The sequence below is a fragment of the Sorex fumeus genome, unplaced genomic scaffold (genome assembly GCF_029834395.1).
Source record: "Sorex fumeus unplaced genomic scaffold, SorFum_2.1 ptg000063l, whole genome shotgun sequence".
In the NCBI taxonomy this organism is placed as follows: Eukaryota; Metazoa; Chordata; class Mammalia; order Eulipotyphla; family Soricidae; genus Sorex; species Sorex fumeus.
In genome coordinates this window covers 22,429,219-22,446,824 of record NW_026606120.1, presented here as the reverse complement: position 1 = coordinate 22,446,824, position 17,606 = coordinate 22,429,219, and the positions used below count along the sequence as shown (strand labels likewise).

The 17,606-nt window shown below is 40.0% G+C and overlaps 1 pseudogene; it reads right to left on the bottom strand.

Annotated features, from left to right (window-relative positions):
• The window catches only part of LOC130034947 (contactin-associated protein-like 3), a 159,129-nt pseudogene that overhangs the window by 114,406 nt on the left and 27,117 nt on the right, over nt 1–17,606 (bottom strand).

Here is a 17,606-nt window from a genome sequence, read left to right as displayed (position 1 = left end):
TAGTCTACTTACAACATGCATTTCCCCTCCTGGGAGGATCCTCCAAACACCTTTCATTTGGTGTTCCCTTCTCTATCTGAACTGCCCTTTCACCTAGAATATCATGCTGGCCTCTAAGTTATGGAGAAATCCTCCTGGTGTTGATCTCAGCTATTCTTAGGTATTGATCTCATATTTTGTTGCTTTATATCCCCCAGATGAATGCAATTTTTCTATGTCTATCCCTCCCTTTCTGACTCATTTCGCTTAGCATGATATTTTCCATATTGTACCACTTGTATGTAAATTTCATGACTTCATCTTTTCTAAGAGCTACATAGTACTCCATTGTGTAGATGTACCAGAGTTTCTTTAACCAGTCATCTGGTCTTGGACACTCAGGTTTCTTCCAGTTTCTGGCTATTGTAAAGAGTGCTGCAATGAACAAACAAGTGCAGATGTCACTTCGACTACACACTTTTGCCTCTCTGGGGTATATTCCCAGGAGTGGTATCGCTGGGTCAAATGGGAGCTCAATTTCTAATTTTTTGAGAAACGTCCATACTGTTTTCCAAAAGGGCTGAACTAGTCGACATTCCCACCAACAGTGAAGGAGTGTCCCTTTCTCACCACATCCGCGCCAGCATCAGTTGCTTTTGTTCTTTTGAATGTGGGCCAGTCTCTGAGGTGTGAGATGGTATCTCATTGTGGTTTTGATCTGCATCTCCCTGATGATTAATGATGTGGAGCATTTTCTCATGTGCTTTTTTGCCATTCGGATTTCTTCTTTGAGAAAGTTTCTGTTCATTTCATTGCCCCATTTGTTGATGGGGTTGGATGTTTTCTTCTTGTGGAGTTTAACCAGTATTTTGTATATCCTTGTTATCAACCCCTTGTCAGATGTGTATTCGGTGAATATCCTTTCCCATTCTATAGACTGTCTTTGTATTTTGGTCACTGTTTCTTTGGAGGTGCAGAAGCTTCTTAGTTTAAGATAGTCCCATTTATCTATCTCTGTTTTTACTTACTCGGCCAGTGGTGTGGCATCTTTGAAAGTACCATTAGCCTCAATGTCATGGAGGGTTTTGCCAACTTTGTCTTCAATGTACCTCATGGTGTCTGGTCTGATGTTGAGGTCTTTAATCCATTTTGATCTTATTTTTGTACATGGTGTTAGGCAGAGTTCTGAGCCCATTTTTTTGCATGTAGCCGTCCAGTGATGCCAGCACAATTTGTTAAAGAGGCTTTCCTTACTCCACTTCACATTACTTGCACCTTTATCAAAGATTAGATGATCATATGATTGAGGGGAGATGTCAGTGTATTCAACCCTGTTCCATTGCTCTGCAGTTATGCTTTTGTTCCAGTACAACGCTGTTTTAATCATTACTGCTTTGTAGTAGAGTTTGAAGTTCGGGAGGTTGATTCCTCCCATTTTCTTTTTCCCAAGAATTGCTTTAGCTATTCGTGGGGGATTATTGTTCCTTATAAATTTCAGGAGTGTTTGCTCCATTTCTTTGAAGAATGTCATGGGTATCCTTATAGGGATTGCATTGAATTTATACAATGCTTTCGGTAGTATTGCCATTTTGACAATGTTAAGTCTCCCGACCCATGAGCAGGGGATATCTTTCCATTTCCTCATGTCCTCTTTTATTTCCTGAAGTAGCGTTTTGTAGTTTTCTTTGTACAGGTCCTTTACTTCCTTAGTTAAGCTGATTGCTAGGTACTTGATTTTCTGGGGCACAATTGTGAACGGGATTGTTTTTTTCATGTTGCTTTCTTCTCTCTCACTGTTTGCGTATAGGAAAGCCATGGACTTTTGGGTATTGATTTTATAGCCTGCAACTTTACTATACGAGTCTATTGTTTCTAGGAGTTTTTTGGTGGAGGTTATTGGGTTCTCTAAGTATAGTAACATATCATCTGCGAATAGTGAGAGCTTGATTTCTTCCTTTCCTACCTGAATGCCCTTAATATCTTTTTCCTGCCTAATCGCTATTGCAAGTACTTCCAGTACTATATTGAACAGCAGTGGAGAGAGTGGGCATCCTTGTCTCGTCCCTGATCTTAGAGGGAAGGCTCTCAGTTTTTCCCCATTGAGGATGATGCTTGCTGTAGGCTTGTGGTAGATGGCTTTAACTATGTTGAGGAAAGTCCCCTCTATACCCATTTTGGCTAGGGTTTTCATCATAAAGGGGTGCTGGACCTTGTCAAATGCTTTCTCTGCATCTATTGATAAGATCATATGCTTTTTATCTTTTCTTTTGTTGATATGTTGGATTATGTTGATTGATTTCCGAATGTTGAACCATCCTTGCATCCCTGGGATGAATCCTACTTGGTCATGGTGTATGATCTTTTTGATGAGTAGTTGGATTCTATTTGCTAGTAGTTTGTTGAGGATCTTTGCATCTGTGTTCATCAGGGATATCGGCCTGTAATTCTCTTTCTTTGTGGTATCTCTGTCTGCTTTTGGTATCAGTGTGATATTCGCTTCGTAGAAACTATTCGGAAGTGTTTTTGGTATTTCAATTTCGTGGAAAAGCTTAAAGAGGATTGGGAGTAAGTCTTCTTTAAAGATTTGGAAGAATTCACTAGTGAATCCATCCGGGCCAGGGCTTTTGTTCTTGCGGAGACTTTTTATTACCATTTCAATTTCCTTGATGGTGATAGGTCTGTTCAGGTATTCCAGGTCTTCTTGGTTCAGCCTTGGGAGTCTGTAGGAGTCTAGGAATTTATCCATTTCCTCGAGGTTTTGATGTTCCGTGGCATAAAGCTTCTCAAAGTACTCCCTGAGGATCCTTTGAATTTCTGTAGTTTCTGTTGTGATGACCCCCTTTTCATTTCTGATTCGGTTTATTAGGGATTTCTCTCTCCCCTTCTTTGTGAGTTTTGCTATAGGCTTATCGATCTTGTTAATTTTCTCAAAGAACCAGCTCTTGGTTTCATTGATGTTTCGGATTGTTTTTTGGGTTTCCATCTCGTTAATCTCTGCTCTGAGTTTTATTATTTCCTTCCTCCTGTTCGGGTTGTGCTCCTTTTGTTGGTCATTCTCCAAGCTCTTAAGCTGTGAGGTTAGTTTATTTATGTGGGCTCGCTCCTCCTTTCTGAGGAATGCTTGTAGAGCTATAAACTTTCCTCTTAAGACAGCTTTTGCTGTGTCCCATAAGTTTTGGTAACTCGTGTCCTCATTTTCATTCGTTTCTAGGAATCTTTTGATTTCCTCTTTGATTTCCATTCTAAGCCACTCGTTGTTCAATAGCGCACTGTTTAATTTCCAGGTGTTTGATTTAGTTTTCTGTTTTTGTGTGTGATTTACTTCTAATTTAAGCGCATTGTGGTCTGAGAAGATTGTTGATACAATCTCTATCTTCTTAATTTTATGGAGATATGTTTTGTTGCTCAGCATGTGCTCTATCTTAGAGAATGTTCCATGTACACTTGAGAAGAATGTGTATTCAGCCTTTTGAGGATGAAGTGTCCTGTATATATCTACTAAGTCCCTTTCTTCCATTGTTTCCCTCAGATTAAGTATGTCCTTGCTAAGTTTGAGTCTGGTTGATCTATCCAGAGGTGACAAAGCGGTGTTGAAGTCTCCCACTAGTATTGTGTTGCTATTGATGTCTTTTTCCAAATCTATGAGTAGTTGTTTTAAGTACTTTGCTGGTCTCTCATTAGGTGCATATACATTTATTATTGTAAGTTCTTCCTGTTGTACAGATCCTTTGATCACTAAGAAATGGCCTTCACTGTCTCTTATGACCTTCCTCACTCTGAAATCGATGTGGTCTGATATTAAGGTGGCTACCCCAGCATTTTTATGGGAGCTGTTTGCCTGTAGGATTGTTTTCCAGCCTTTGACTCTGAGTCTGTGTTTGCTTTGACTATTGAGATGTGTTTCTTGCAGGCAGCAGAATGTTGGGTTCAATTTTCTAATCCATCCAGCCACTCTGTGTCTTTTAATTGGTGCGTTTAGCCCATTGACATTGAGAGAGATTACTGTTATGGGATTTTGTCCCATTGTTCTGTTGAAATTGGGTGTATTTGAGGGGCCTGTCCTGTCTTAAAGTAGCCCATTTATTTGTACTTGTAACCATGGTCTTGAGTCTATGAAGTTCCTGAGCTGTTGTTTGTCTGTGAAACTGTGTGTTGTTCGTTCTATTATGAATGAGAGTCTCGCTGGGTAAAGTATTTTTGGAGAGGCATTTATTTCATTGAGTTTTCTCACTATGTCCCACCACTGTTTTCGGGCCCTGAGGGTTTCATCAGAAAAATCAGCTGTGAATTTTAAGGATGCTCCTTTGTAAGAGATTTCTTTTTTCCATCTTGCTGCTTTCAGAATTTTGTCTCTGTCTAAAGTTTTGGTCATTTTGATCAGGATGTGTCTTGGGGTATTTTTGTTCGGATTTCTTCTAGCTGGTACCATTCGGACCTCCTGAATGTGGTCACAAGTTTTCTTCAGCTCTGGAAATGTTGTAGCAATGATGTCTTTGACAGTTTCTTCTTCATCAGGGTTTTCTTCCTGTCCCTCTGGGACTCCAATAATTCTTATGTTACCCCTCTTGGCTTCATCACGATCTTCTCTTGCCATCTGTTTCCAAACTGTGAGTCTCTTTTCCATTTTCTGCTCTTTTCTGGCGAGTCTCTGAACTTCATCTTCAAGCTCACTGATTCTGTTCTCAGCAGCTGTTACTCTGCTTCTGAGGCCTTCCACTGAGGTTTTCAATTCGCCTACCAGGGTTTTCAGGTCCGACATTTCCGATTGCATTTTTCTCATTTCTGCCTTCAAATCCTCTTGTCTTTTATTGGCATTGCTTTACATTGTTTCTTTTAGTTCCCTAAGCATCCTAACTAGCTCCCTTCTGAATTCCTTGTTAGAGAGGTTGTCTAACACTACAATACTGTTGGTGTCTTCTGGGCTTGCCTCTTCAATAAGAAAGTTTGGTGGGTTTTTGCGTTGCTTTACCATTGTAACCAGTGTGCTTTAGTCCTTCACCTTCACTGTTACTATTCTGGTTGAGTGAGGAGAGAGTTCCCGGATCCCTTCAGCTTTGTTGCTGCAGGATCTGATGTTGCCTCAGTTCCCTTCCTGTGCAGGTAAAGGGAGAAAACCGGCAATTCTAGGGGATCAAGCTAGCTGCGCATTCCCTGGGGGAGTCTCAAGCCGTGGGGCAGGCTGTACCTGGTTGAATGAGGAGAGACTGCCAGGAGCCGTTCAGTTTTGTTGCCAAACAATGGGCCTCGGTTCCGTCCAGCACAGATTATACTATTCTCTCTTATAGTGGAAAGGGATTATGGATAAGATTTTGTCCATGGTAGGCACCCTTCTACGTTTCTGAGTTTGACGTTCTTCTCAGTCAGGCGTTATTTTTTGTTTTATAACAGACATTGAGTGAAACTTGAGGGGAGGAGCCGAGGGACTGGTGGTCGGTCCCTCGGAGATGGATGGGCGCTTTCCCCACTGGGTTTCAGGCGGGAATCTGAGGCGCGGATGGGGGGACAGGAGCACTTCCCGGCTGGACGCCCCCGACCCACCTGGAGGGGAGGAGCCGAGGGACTGGTGGTCGGTCCCTCAGAGATGGACGGGCGCTTTCCCCACTGGGCTTCAGGCGGGAATCTGAGGCGCAGCTGGGGGGGCAGGAGCACTTCCTGGCTGGACGCCCCCGACCCACCTGGAGGGGAGGAGCCGAGGGACTGGTGGTTGGTCCCTCGGAGATGGATGGGCGCTTTCCCCACTGGGCTTCAGGCGGGAATCTGAGGCGCGGCTGGGGGGGCAGGAGCACTTCCTGGCTGGACGCCCCCGGCCCACCTGGAGGGGAGGAGCCGAGGGACTGGTGGTCGGTCCCTCGGAGATGGACGGGCGCTTTCCCCACTGGGCTTCAGGCATGAATCTGACATCATTCTTATAACACCAGACATCAGCCAAATGGCACAAATGCTGGCCAACTTCAACCGTGAGTGTGGAAAGGTCGGACTATAGCTGAATCTAATGAAGACAATGTTTATGAGAAATGGTCTCCTTCCTGACGTTCCATTCACTCTCAATGTCTACCTGCCCACATACCAAATTCCGGACGAACATCTCCAAATGCAACAGTTATGTGTACCTAAGTCGAGAAGTCAACATGTCGAACAATCTGGCACCTGAGTTGTGCAGGAGGAAGAGAGTGGCTTGGAACGCCTTCAAGAATGTCGAAGAAATAGCTAAATGGACAAAGAACCTCCAGCTCCAGGCACATCTCTTCGATTCCACTGTTCTTCCTGCATTAACATACGCCTCAGAGACCTGGGCCCTACAAAAGCAGGATGAGAACTCTATTTGGGTCTCTCAAAGAGGAATTTAAAGAGTTATGCTTGCAGTATCATGCTTCACTCAAATGAGAGATAGAATTGGAGTTCTGACCTTCGTGGACAGTCAAGAATCAGGGATGCTGTCTCGTTTGCCAAGGCATCGAAAATGGGCTGGACACGTAATGAGATTTGGAGGCAACCACTGAACTAGAGCCATTACCGACTTGATTCCAAGGGACGTCAAAAGATCGTGTGGCCACCCACCTCTGAGATGGTCAGACTTCTTCATCAAGACCGTGAATGATCAGTTTGAGGCTCTTCATGTTCCTAGAATTAGCAGATACCGTTGGGCTACTTAGCACATGACAGGGATGAATGGAGACATTGCTGGTGCTCACTCGAGCAGATCAATGAGTAACGGGATATCAAGTGATCAAGTGAACTCTTCTATTATCAGTAGGTTTTGTTTCATATTTGTGAAAACAGAAATGTTCTCAGACTCAAAATTTATTATCATGAAAGGCAACGAAAAAATCTAATTAAAACATGAAGAAATTGATCCTAAAATAAAGTCCTCTATAACTCAGAGAACAAAAAAAAATCCCTAAATGCTTCTTCCAGTCTGACAATTCAGCTATCTTTCTTAAAGGTGGTAAAGCATATCTGCAGCATAATAACTACATCTAACTACATCCATTAAAGTGGCCTGGAGTAATAGTACAAAAGGAAAGGTGTTTATCTTGCATGTAGCTGACCTGGGTTTGATCCCTGTCACAGTTTGTGACCCAAAAAAAACAATCAAAAAATTAAAGACAGTGAAAGTCACCACTGAAGATGGGAGTACATCAGAAGAAAGGCAAACAGAATAATAAAACTTATAAAAGAAATAAGGGACTCAGCCCCGGCAGTCGACCTCCACGACCCAACCACCACCATGCTCCAGGTCATTTTCCACATGCTTGGGCCGAGCTTCAGAGCCGAGTGAACATACTCCTAGACATTTTCCATAATTACCACACTATATTTGATTGGGTTCAGACAGTAGGTAACAAATCATAGAGAAATATATATATGCCTCTCGGCGAGCTCGGCAAACTACTGAGAGAATCCCGCCCACACAGCAGAGCCTGGCAATCTAGCCATGGAGTATTCGATATGCCAAAAACAGTAACAATGATGTGTCTCATTCCCCTGACCCTGAAAGAGCCTCCAGTACGTTGGGAAAGACGAGTAAACAGAGGCTGCTAAAATCTCAGGCCTAGGATGAATGGAGGTGTTACTGGTGCCCGCTTGAGTAAATCAATGAACAACTGGATGACTGATACAGTGATACAATGATTAAATAAAATGAATGGACAAGCAACTCAACTATCAATAACTTTGTAAATCATGTTTTTTAACGTAAAAATCATAAAATTAAAAAATATACAAACTGATGCACTTTGACACAAACTGTGGTTATCAGAGGAAAAGAGATTGTAAGAATTGGGAGAAAATATGGATTGAGAAAAAATACCCTGGACGTTTAAGAAAAAGTGCTGGTGTTATTTTTTGTAAATTTTCTTTAAATGTACTTAACTGCAAAGGTAATCAGCAAGTATCAATAAAAATTTGTCCTTGGTTCTTTCATAAAAAAATAACAAATGTTGAAGTGTAAATGCTTAAGAATTGGAACAATAAAACATTTTTGCAAAGCTCCACTCTCAGCATTCAGAAAATTCCATTAACATGATATGTAATGAGAGAATAGGTGTTGTGTACCCATGAGAACCAGTAAAATCTATCGTATTCAGATCATATTGCATGAGGATTTCGAATTTACACAAACCAAGACTTAATTTAGTGAATCTCAGTCAACTCAATTCCATTCCTAGGGTCTAAAAGGAACTTCACATTATCAGATTTTTTCATATAAAAAATAAAAATTTAAATTCTTCTATTTTGGAGAGCCCGGCAAGCTACCGAGAGTATTCGATATGCCAGACACAGTAACAAAAAAGTCTCCAATGGAGACGTTACTGGGCCCGCTCGAGCAAATCGATGATCAACGGGTAGGCCTTTACCTTTACCTTTACCTATTTCAATATAAAACCCATGACTATGGTCACGTAATATATACTTTCACATTTAATATTTGTGAAATAACATGTCATGAGTGTGCCTAGATTTACATATTAATGGACTTTAAAATGCAAGATAATCCCCAAAGTTCAATAATGTCATAACTTTAGAAGTTATTCTACACACAAATGGATTCTCCTTGGAAAATAGTCAAATATCCACCCATAGTTACAAAAATACATCCAAAACCAGCAGCCCCCCAAAGGGAAATAGCAGCTCTGACAAGCACTGTAGCACTGAAGCACTATCTACGGTTGTTCATCAATTTGCTCGAGCGGGCACCAGTAACGTCTCCATTGTGAGACTTATTGTTACTGTGTTTGACATATCAAATTCGCCATGGGTAGCTTTCCAGGCATTGGCGTGTGGGCGGTATACTCTCAGTAGCTTGCCGAACTCTCTGAGAGGGATGGAGGAATTGAACCCCGGTCGGCTGAGTGCAAGGCAAATATCCTACTCTCTCCAGCCCAGCTATGACAAGAGAGAGGAAAATTATGACATGAAACTGTTTAAAATATATGTGTGTATAATTCCACAAGACAGCTAAAAATGTGTCTTCTCAAAACTAACAAGGATTAAGCTAATGCATTTCATTATTTTAAAGATATCACAACCATCATTCACCTTATAAATAAAATTATTTTCTGAACTTTTAAAATAATTGTGCTAAGCTTCCATCATAATGTTATGTAAACCACAGGTAAAGAAAATTTAGCTTCTTTTGGTGTGATTATAAATGTTAATGGATTCAATTGTTTATTTTATAGATGCCAACCTTGGCTCAGTCAGAGATCAAATGCCTATTTGTAGGATAACATTGGTTCATCCTTTCTCCCTTGGCCAAGGAGTTTAAGTTTTTTGAGTTACGACCATCACAGTGCTCCCGAGGCACTCCTATTCCTCTATGTTAATCTTTAACTTCTTCTCTGTGCTCTGCTTCCCTATCTGTTAATCACCTATATCCCCAAATTAAACCCTGTGACTTGTAAGGTCAGATCCTGCTAAGGACTCTGGATTTTGTATTTGTAAGTGAAATATTGCTTTTCTCTTTCCCTTATGTCCTTTGCATAGTTTACTTTACAGCAATGTCCTTTCTGTGTTGACACAGGAAGACAGTTAATTCTGTGCTTTTGTAACTTGGAAGATAATTGAGTCCAAATAACATTTACTCCCAGACATCTGTAATATTTAACTCAACTTAAGCCTTGGTTGCCTTTCGTTCCTAGCACCCCAAAGCAGGGTCCTGATGAAGGAACTGGATGGACCCAGGGCAAGCTATAAGCAACCCTGGTTTCAAAACAGGACAGGGTATATAAGTGCCATAAAACTTATAATTTAAAAGCATGGTACTGAACGAATTCTGTCATGACCCAAAAAGAAGTGACTGGACAAGGACCCTGCAGTTAAAACCCTCAGGACAGACTAATCTGGCCTGAAGACTGTAGTCTGGGATCTATAGCAAGATGTACCCAGGAGATCCATCTTTTAAGCTTAATACATTTTTTACTGTGTCTATACAAAATGACTAATATCGTTAAGACATAAATTTAAGATAACCGTTTAAATGTTTAAATGTATATGGACTAAGGAAAGGAGAAACACAGCCTTGAGCTGATCTCCTAGCAGGAGGAGATCTTTGTTTTAGAAGAGCTTCCAGAAGGAAAGCTTTACATATGTTGATTGTGCTATCTCACCTAGGTGTGATTGGTATCCCCAACCTTTGGAGGCTGGGCTCTTGACTAAGGCACTGAGACCAAGTGCCAGGAGACTAACAGGGGAAAGAAGGAGAGAGGAAAGAAGGGCAGCTTGAGACTGGAATGGAGCACTCAGTTAGATTGGAATAGGTGCATGGGGAGAACGGAATAAATGGCGGGACAGAGATTGAAATAAATGGCAACTGATCACCAACCAGCTTGGCGGCCCCGTTCCCTCCTTCATGTGTTTGTTGGCCGCTCTCAGAGGTAGGGGTGGGGAAGTGGCTCATCGCCACCTAACGTACGTGATGAGAGTGCCCACACTCACTTTTGAACACACACCTATTAGGGAGCACATTTTTACCTGCTGTGACACTCCTCAGTGGATGTACAAGATGGAAGAGACTCAGCTGAAGTTTTCCATCATTTAGAGAAAGACTGAGGTCTCCGGACCCATGATGAAACCCGCTAGTAAATACATGTCCTGCTCGGTTCCATGTCCGAAACTGTAAAGCAAGAGATGCTTCATCCTTTCCTGGGGTGCCTGGAACAGCCAAGTAACTCCTGGGGCTCAAAAATGTTATGGGCACAGGCAGGAGAAAGTCACATTTCCCTGTGGATACAGTAAAAGACACCGTTAGGAACAGGAGTGACAGTTTCATTTCAGTAGCAGCAGTTTTCCAAGATTCATCTTTTTTGCAAACATCTCAGTAAACACGTATTTTAAATATTAGTCCTCTCCAAGTAGACAAACAGAATCATTCACAATCCTTCATACCATTCTACTCTGGATTGGTCAATGTTTGTTTGTTGTTGTTATTTTAGGGCAACACCCAGCATGCTCAGGGCTTACTCCTGGCTCTGCTCCGGGAATTACTCCATGTGGGGTTTGGGGGACTACATGAGGTGCTGGAGATTGAACCTGGTTTGGTCAGTTATCCAGTAAGGCAACCAGCTTACCTGTCTGTGGTACTTTCCCTCTGGCACCTAGTTTGGTCAACGTTTTAGGAAATTTCCAACTTCATTTCTCAGTGTTAGCAAAGGGATCAATAGCAACTTTCTCCCTAAGTTTTTGGGCTGAGTAAAAGATACAATAGAGGAGAGCTTTTCTCCCTTGAGATGTTACATGTTTTCATCAGTGAAACAGGATCATGAGTTCCAGGAATTATTCTTCTATTCTCTTTTTTTTTTACTCTGCACTTTCCTTCTTTTTTTTTAAATTTTTATTAGTGAAACACCATGAGGTACAGTTGTAGACTTACAAATTTTTGTGCTTGGATTTCATGGTGGTGGAAAACAGGCACTGGTGGAGGGATGGGTATTTGATCATTGTATAATTGAAATCCAGGAACTATTCTTGTCACTCAGATGATAGCAACTCTTAGTGGGAGGAATATTTATGCACATCTGAGGGAAAATGTGCAGCCAGCCAAGATGAACCAGAAGCAGACTTACCTCTTCAAAAGTTCTCACAGGCTTTCACCCAGAGGTGCTACTGGCCAAAAGTTTAACCCATCAGTTGGGAATGCTCTTAATTTTTCACAATTCTATTTAAAAAACAACACTTTATAGTCTAGATTATTTTCATTGTTCGACGAACAAATCTCATTAATCATAATGTCTGAAGAGAAAAATCTGAATGCAATTCCAATTAAGTTTGCTATAAGAACTTTTACCTGCTATTGGATATGTTTTCATAAATTTCACAGGGAAGCATATATGTCCCCAAATTTCCCCTCATCCTCAACAAATATTATGTTAAGAAAAACAAGACTATAGACACCAGAGCATATTTTGAAATCACTATAATCAGGTCAATGTAGTATTGGTATTGACATAGATATTTCAATGGAACAAAAATAGTCAACAAAAGCATCGGAGATGTTCACATATGCTCAGGATGGAGTGAAAGTTATGATGATTCAACTATGTGGAGGAAAAGATTTGGTTCACTGCTCTAGCAAATAAATAAATGGAAATTTATCAGATAAAAATTAAAATCAATGCTTACATCACATAAAATGATACAGATTTAGATTTTTAAAACAATAAAACCATTAGAAGATGTTACAAGAATATTCATGAGGCCAAATACATTGTCTAAAGTTTTAGTCACATTCTGAAATAAGCTACAAGAAAGCACATAGATAAACTGATGACTAACAAAAATATCTATGCACCCAACATACCATAAAATCTTTAAAACAAAATTAATACAAAAAATGTTTTAACTAAAAATGATAAAATGTTGTTTACTAACATAAAACTATAAATTAATATGAAAGTTCTTATAAAAGTAAACAGAAAGGTATTCAAAATAATAAGACATAATAATCAATGTTCACATTGATAAGAAAATAAAATACAAATCTATGGAAAGCCAGAGACTGGCACACATCAAAAAGAACAAGACCAATGCCAAAGTGGATGCAGGGAGAAAGGGACTCTCATTCACTGTTGGTGGGAATGCCAACTGTCCGAACCTTTATGGAAAACAATATGGGTATTCCTCAAAAAACTAGAATAGAGCTTCCATATGATGCCAGCAATACCACTTCTGGGAATATATCCCAAGGGCCCAAAAGCACACAGTAGAAATGCCAACTGCACTTCTATGTTCACAGCTCTACTCAGAATAGCAAGAAACTGGAAACAACCCAAGTGCCCAAGAAGAGACGACAGGATAAAGAAACAATGGCACACCTACACAATGAAATACTATGCAGCTATAAGGGAAAACAAAGTCATAAACTTCGCTTATCTATAGATGAACATGAACAGTATCATGCTGAGTGAAGTGAGTCAGAAGGAGAGAGACAGACATCAAATTATTGCACTCAGACTCAGCAATTAGAAGACAGTAGCTCGCCCAAGATTTCTCAGGACCCCATACCGAGCAGATTTGACTCAGGCATCTCAGACGGAGAAGGTGCCTTCTCTCTGCTTACTCCAAATGAAACCCTGGTGGGCACAAAATTCTTAAATAAAAACCCCCATATATGGGACCAGGGACTGAAAACTCCAGGCCACATGGTGACAAGGGACGGTCAGTCCCTCCTCGTCTCTCCTCCTGTATTCCTTGGCTGTCATGCCTATAAACTGTCTCCAGGACCCAGTTAAGTATACCAACTGCCTTCACCCAGAGACTCACAAATGAATCTCAGAATGGATTTAGTCCCTATATAGATGTCTCCAGATCCCAATTATTTACAGTTTTAGAATTCCAGGAGAATGCATCTGCAAAAGCAGCTGTGTGACCTCTCATTATATTCACAATGAGCAATAGAAAATAAATTACCTAGCATCTTCCTGTGGCAGGCAGGCTTGAGTAGTGGTGGGAAAATTTGAAATAATGATGGTGGGAAGGTGTAATGGTGGTGGGATTGGTGTTGAAATATTGAATGTAATCAATTAATGTGAACAACCTGATGAATATAAAATTTAAAAACTTAAGAAAAGTAAATGATTGCACTCATGTTTGGAATATTAAAAAATATAGTGAAAGACTAATACCCAAGGAGAGTAGAAACAAGGGCCAGGAAGACTGGACCATAGTTGCAAGCCTGCCTCAATTGCTGGGAGAGAAGGCATATGGGATAAAGGGATCACCATGACAATGATCACTCTGGATGAGGACTGCTGGCTGAAAATGGGAAAAGGAACAAACATGATAACCTCTCAGTTCCTGTATAGCAAACCAATGCCCAAAAGGAGAGAGAGAGCAAAAGAGAGAGAGAGAGAGAGAAAGAGAAAGAGAGAAAGAGAAACAGACAGAAAAACATAGAGAGAGAGAGACAGAGACTGGCAGAGACAGAAAGACAGAGACAGATAGACCAAAGACACAGAGACAGGAACAAAGTTCCTGCCATAGAGGCAGGCTGGTTGAGCAGGGGAGGTTAAGAGATAGGAGGGAACCTGGGGACATTGGTGGTGGGAAATGTACACTTGTGGAGGACAGAAAGATGGGTGTTGACACATAGTATGACTGAAACCCAATGAGGAACAACTTTGTAACTAACTGTTCTTCAAATAAAAAAAATTAAAAATTGAAATAAAAAAACAAATATTTGGAGTTTTTTTAATTTACCTGTAGTCACATAAGCAGGAAATAACAGTAAGAAATTAGTTAAGTTGACTTAGCTGGCAAGGAACTAAGAGATGGAAAATAAAAAAAGAGTTAGCTTATAGGAGAAGAGAGGTATCTCTCATATTTTAGTGAAAGTATCATGTTATGATTTTGGGAAAGCACCAAAACCGTTTAATAATTTCTGAAACTATATAAAACATTTGACTAAAATGTTATATTCAGGAATTATATCAGTGAAAATTCTAAGCAAAAATATATGTACCTGTGCAAATGCTTCTCTTTTATTTGGCAAGTGGGAGTTGCAATCACACCCAGCAGTGCTCATGGCAGGGCTTGGGGGGACCATATGCAGTGTTGAGGATCAAATCAGGGTCAGTCATCTGCAAGACAAATGCCCTACCTGCTGTACTAGCACTCTGGCCCCACAAATGTCTGCTTTTAGTAATCAAAAAGCAAGAATAAAGCAAATGCCCTCACTAGGAAATGACCAAATACATAATACTATACTTTCATAATGGAAAGTTTTAAAGCTACTCTGACATAGAATTAAATCACTGAAGTGAGATGTTGCTGTCAGAAAATCAAAATGAAAAATAAGCTTTAACAATTTCATTCTTGCTAACAGTATAAAATGTGGAGGCATGTGTATGCATTAATATGTGTGATTATCAGTCTAGTGATTTACATAAAATTCTATTTTTATATATATGGAAAGACAAATACTTGATTAGTATCAATGTGGCTTGGTTGAAAAGCAAAACTTGTGGGTAGAAAAATCAGAAGTAAAAGTAAACCAACAAAAAAATAGCAATAGCAGCCAACTTTCAAGGACTCGCTCATCTCCCCCAACCCAGGTACAGGCTTGGTGGGAATGACATCCAACCTCAAGATATTCTCCCCTCCACATCACATATGAACCACAAATTACCCTCTTATGTTAAACTTTCACTAGGGCAGCCCAAACACCAAAAACACATTAGGCCAATAATTTATTAGTTCCACCTCAATTAATATTACACCAAAAACACAACAGTAACAGTAAGCTTGAAAGTCTAAACTGCACAGGTCACAATGGTAAAGCAACGCAGAAGCCCACCAAGCTTAGTTAGTGAAGAGACTAGTCCAGAAAATCAAATCAGTAATAATGCACTAGACAACCTCTCTGATGAGGAACTTAGAAGGGAGCTACTGAAGATGATTAGGGAGCTAAATTAAACACACCGCCAAAACAATACAAGAGCATCTGAGAGCAGAAATGTGGAAAATACAAACAAAATTACAAACAGAAATGACAGATCTGAAAAACCTGGTATGTGAATTGAAAAACTCATTGGAAGGCCTCAACAGCAGAGTAACAGGTTCTAAGGAACAGAATCAGTGAGCTTCAGGGTGATGCAGAGAATCTCCAGACAACAGCAGAAAATGGAAAAGAGTCTCATAATGAACCAATAACTGTGAAGAGAAAATCGGAATGAAGCCAAGAGGAATAACATACGAATCATTAGAGTCCCAGGGACAGGAAGAAAACCCTGATGAAAAAGAAACTGTCAAAGACATCATTGCTAATATGTTCCCAGAGCTGAAGAGCACATGCAACCAGATTCAGGAGTCCCAAAGGGTACCAGCTAGGTGAAATCCAAATAAAAATATTCCAAGACACATCCTGATCAGAATGACAAACACCTTAAACAGACATAAAATTCTGAATGCAGCAAGATCAAAGCAAGAAATTGCTTATAAAAGTGCATCCTTAAGATGTACAGCTGACTTAAGACACTGATGGGATATAGTGAAAAAACTCAATTAAATAAATTCCTCACCAAAAATACTTTACCCAGCTAGACTCATTCATAGTGGAAGGAACAACACACAGTTTCACAGACAAACCACAACTCAGGAACTTCATAAACTCTAAACCATGGTTGCACGAACAGTACAAGATAAACCCCTCAAATAAACCAAAATTCAGCAGAATGATGATACAATACCCCATGATAATAATAATCTCTCTTAACATCAATGGGCTAAATGCACCAATTAAAAGACACAGAGTGGCAAGGGATGGATCAAAAATTGAACTCAATATTCTGCTGTCTGCAAGAAACACATTTGAACAGTCAGAGCAAACACAGATTCAAAGTCAATGGCTGGAAACAATTCTTCAGGCAAACACCTCTCTCATAAAAGCTGGGCTGGCCATTTTGGTATCAGACCATATTGATTTCAGATTGAAGAAAGTTCACAAGAGAAAGAGAAGTTCATTTCATATTGATCAAGAGATCTGCATGTCAGGAACAACTTACACTCCTGAATGTATATGCTCCTAATGAGGGACCAGTGAAATACTTAAAAGAACTACTCACAGACTTGAAGGAAGAAACAGATTGCAACACAATACTAGTGGCGATTTCAACACTGATTTGTCACCTCTTGATAGTCAGCTAGACTCAATCTTAACAAGGACATGCTTTATTTGATGAATAAATAAAAGAAAGGAGCTCACTTAGTAGATATATACAAGACACTTCATCCTCAAAAAGCTGAATACACATTCATTTCAATTGTGCATAGGACTAAGACTGACCACAAGCTGGGCCAAAAAACATACCTCCATAAAACTAAGAAGATAGAGCTTGAATCAGTGATCTTCGAAGACCATGATGCACTGAAAATATAAGGGAATAAGACACATAAACAGAAAATAAAATCAAACACCTGGAAATTAAGCTGCTCACTGCTGAAGAATGAGTTGCTTAGAAAGAAAATCAAAGAGAAAATCAAAAGATTCCTGGAAATGAAGGAAAATGAAGACACGAGTTACCAGAACTTATAGGATACAGAAAAAGGTGTATAAAGAGGACATTTTATAGCTCTACAAGGATTCCTCAGGAAGGAAGAGAGAACCCACCTAAGTAACCTAACCTCACAGCTTAAGAGCTTGGAGAATGACCAACAAAAAGAGCCCAAAGCAGGAGTAAGGAAATAATAAAACTTAGAGCAGAAATTAGTGAGTTGGATGTCCAAAAAACAATCCAAAAGATCAATGAAAATAAGAGCTGGTTCTCTGAGAAAATAAATAAGATCTATAAATCTGTAGCAAGACTCACAAAAAAGGAAGAGAGAAAAACCGAATAAATAGAACCGGAAATGAAAAGGGTATATCACAACAGAAACTACAGAAATTCAAAGGATCATCAGAGATTACGTTGAGAATCTTCATACCATGAAATAAGAAATCCTTGAGGAAATGGATAAACTCCTGGATTCCTATAGCCTTCTGAGACTGAACCAATAATACCTGGACTATCTAAACGGACCTATCACCATCTAGGAAATTGAAACGGTAATAAAAAATTTCTCCCCAAAAACAGAAGTCCTGGCCCAGGTAGATTCACTGGTTAATTTTTCCAAATCTTTAAAGAGGACATAAT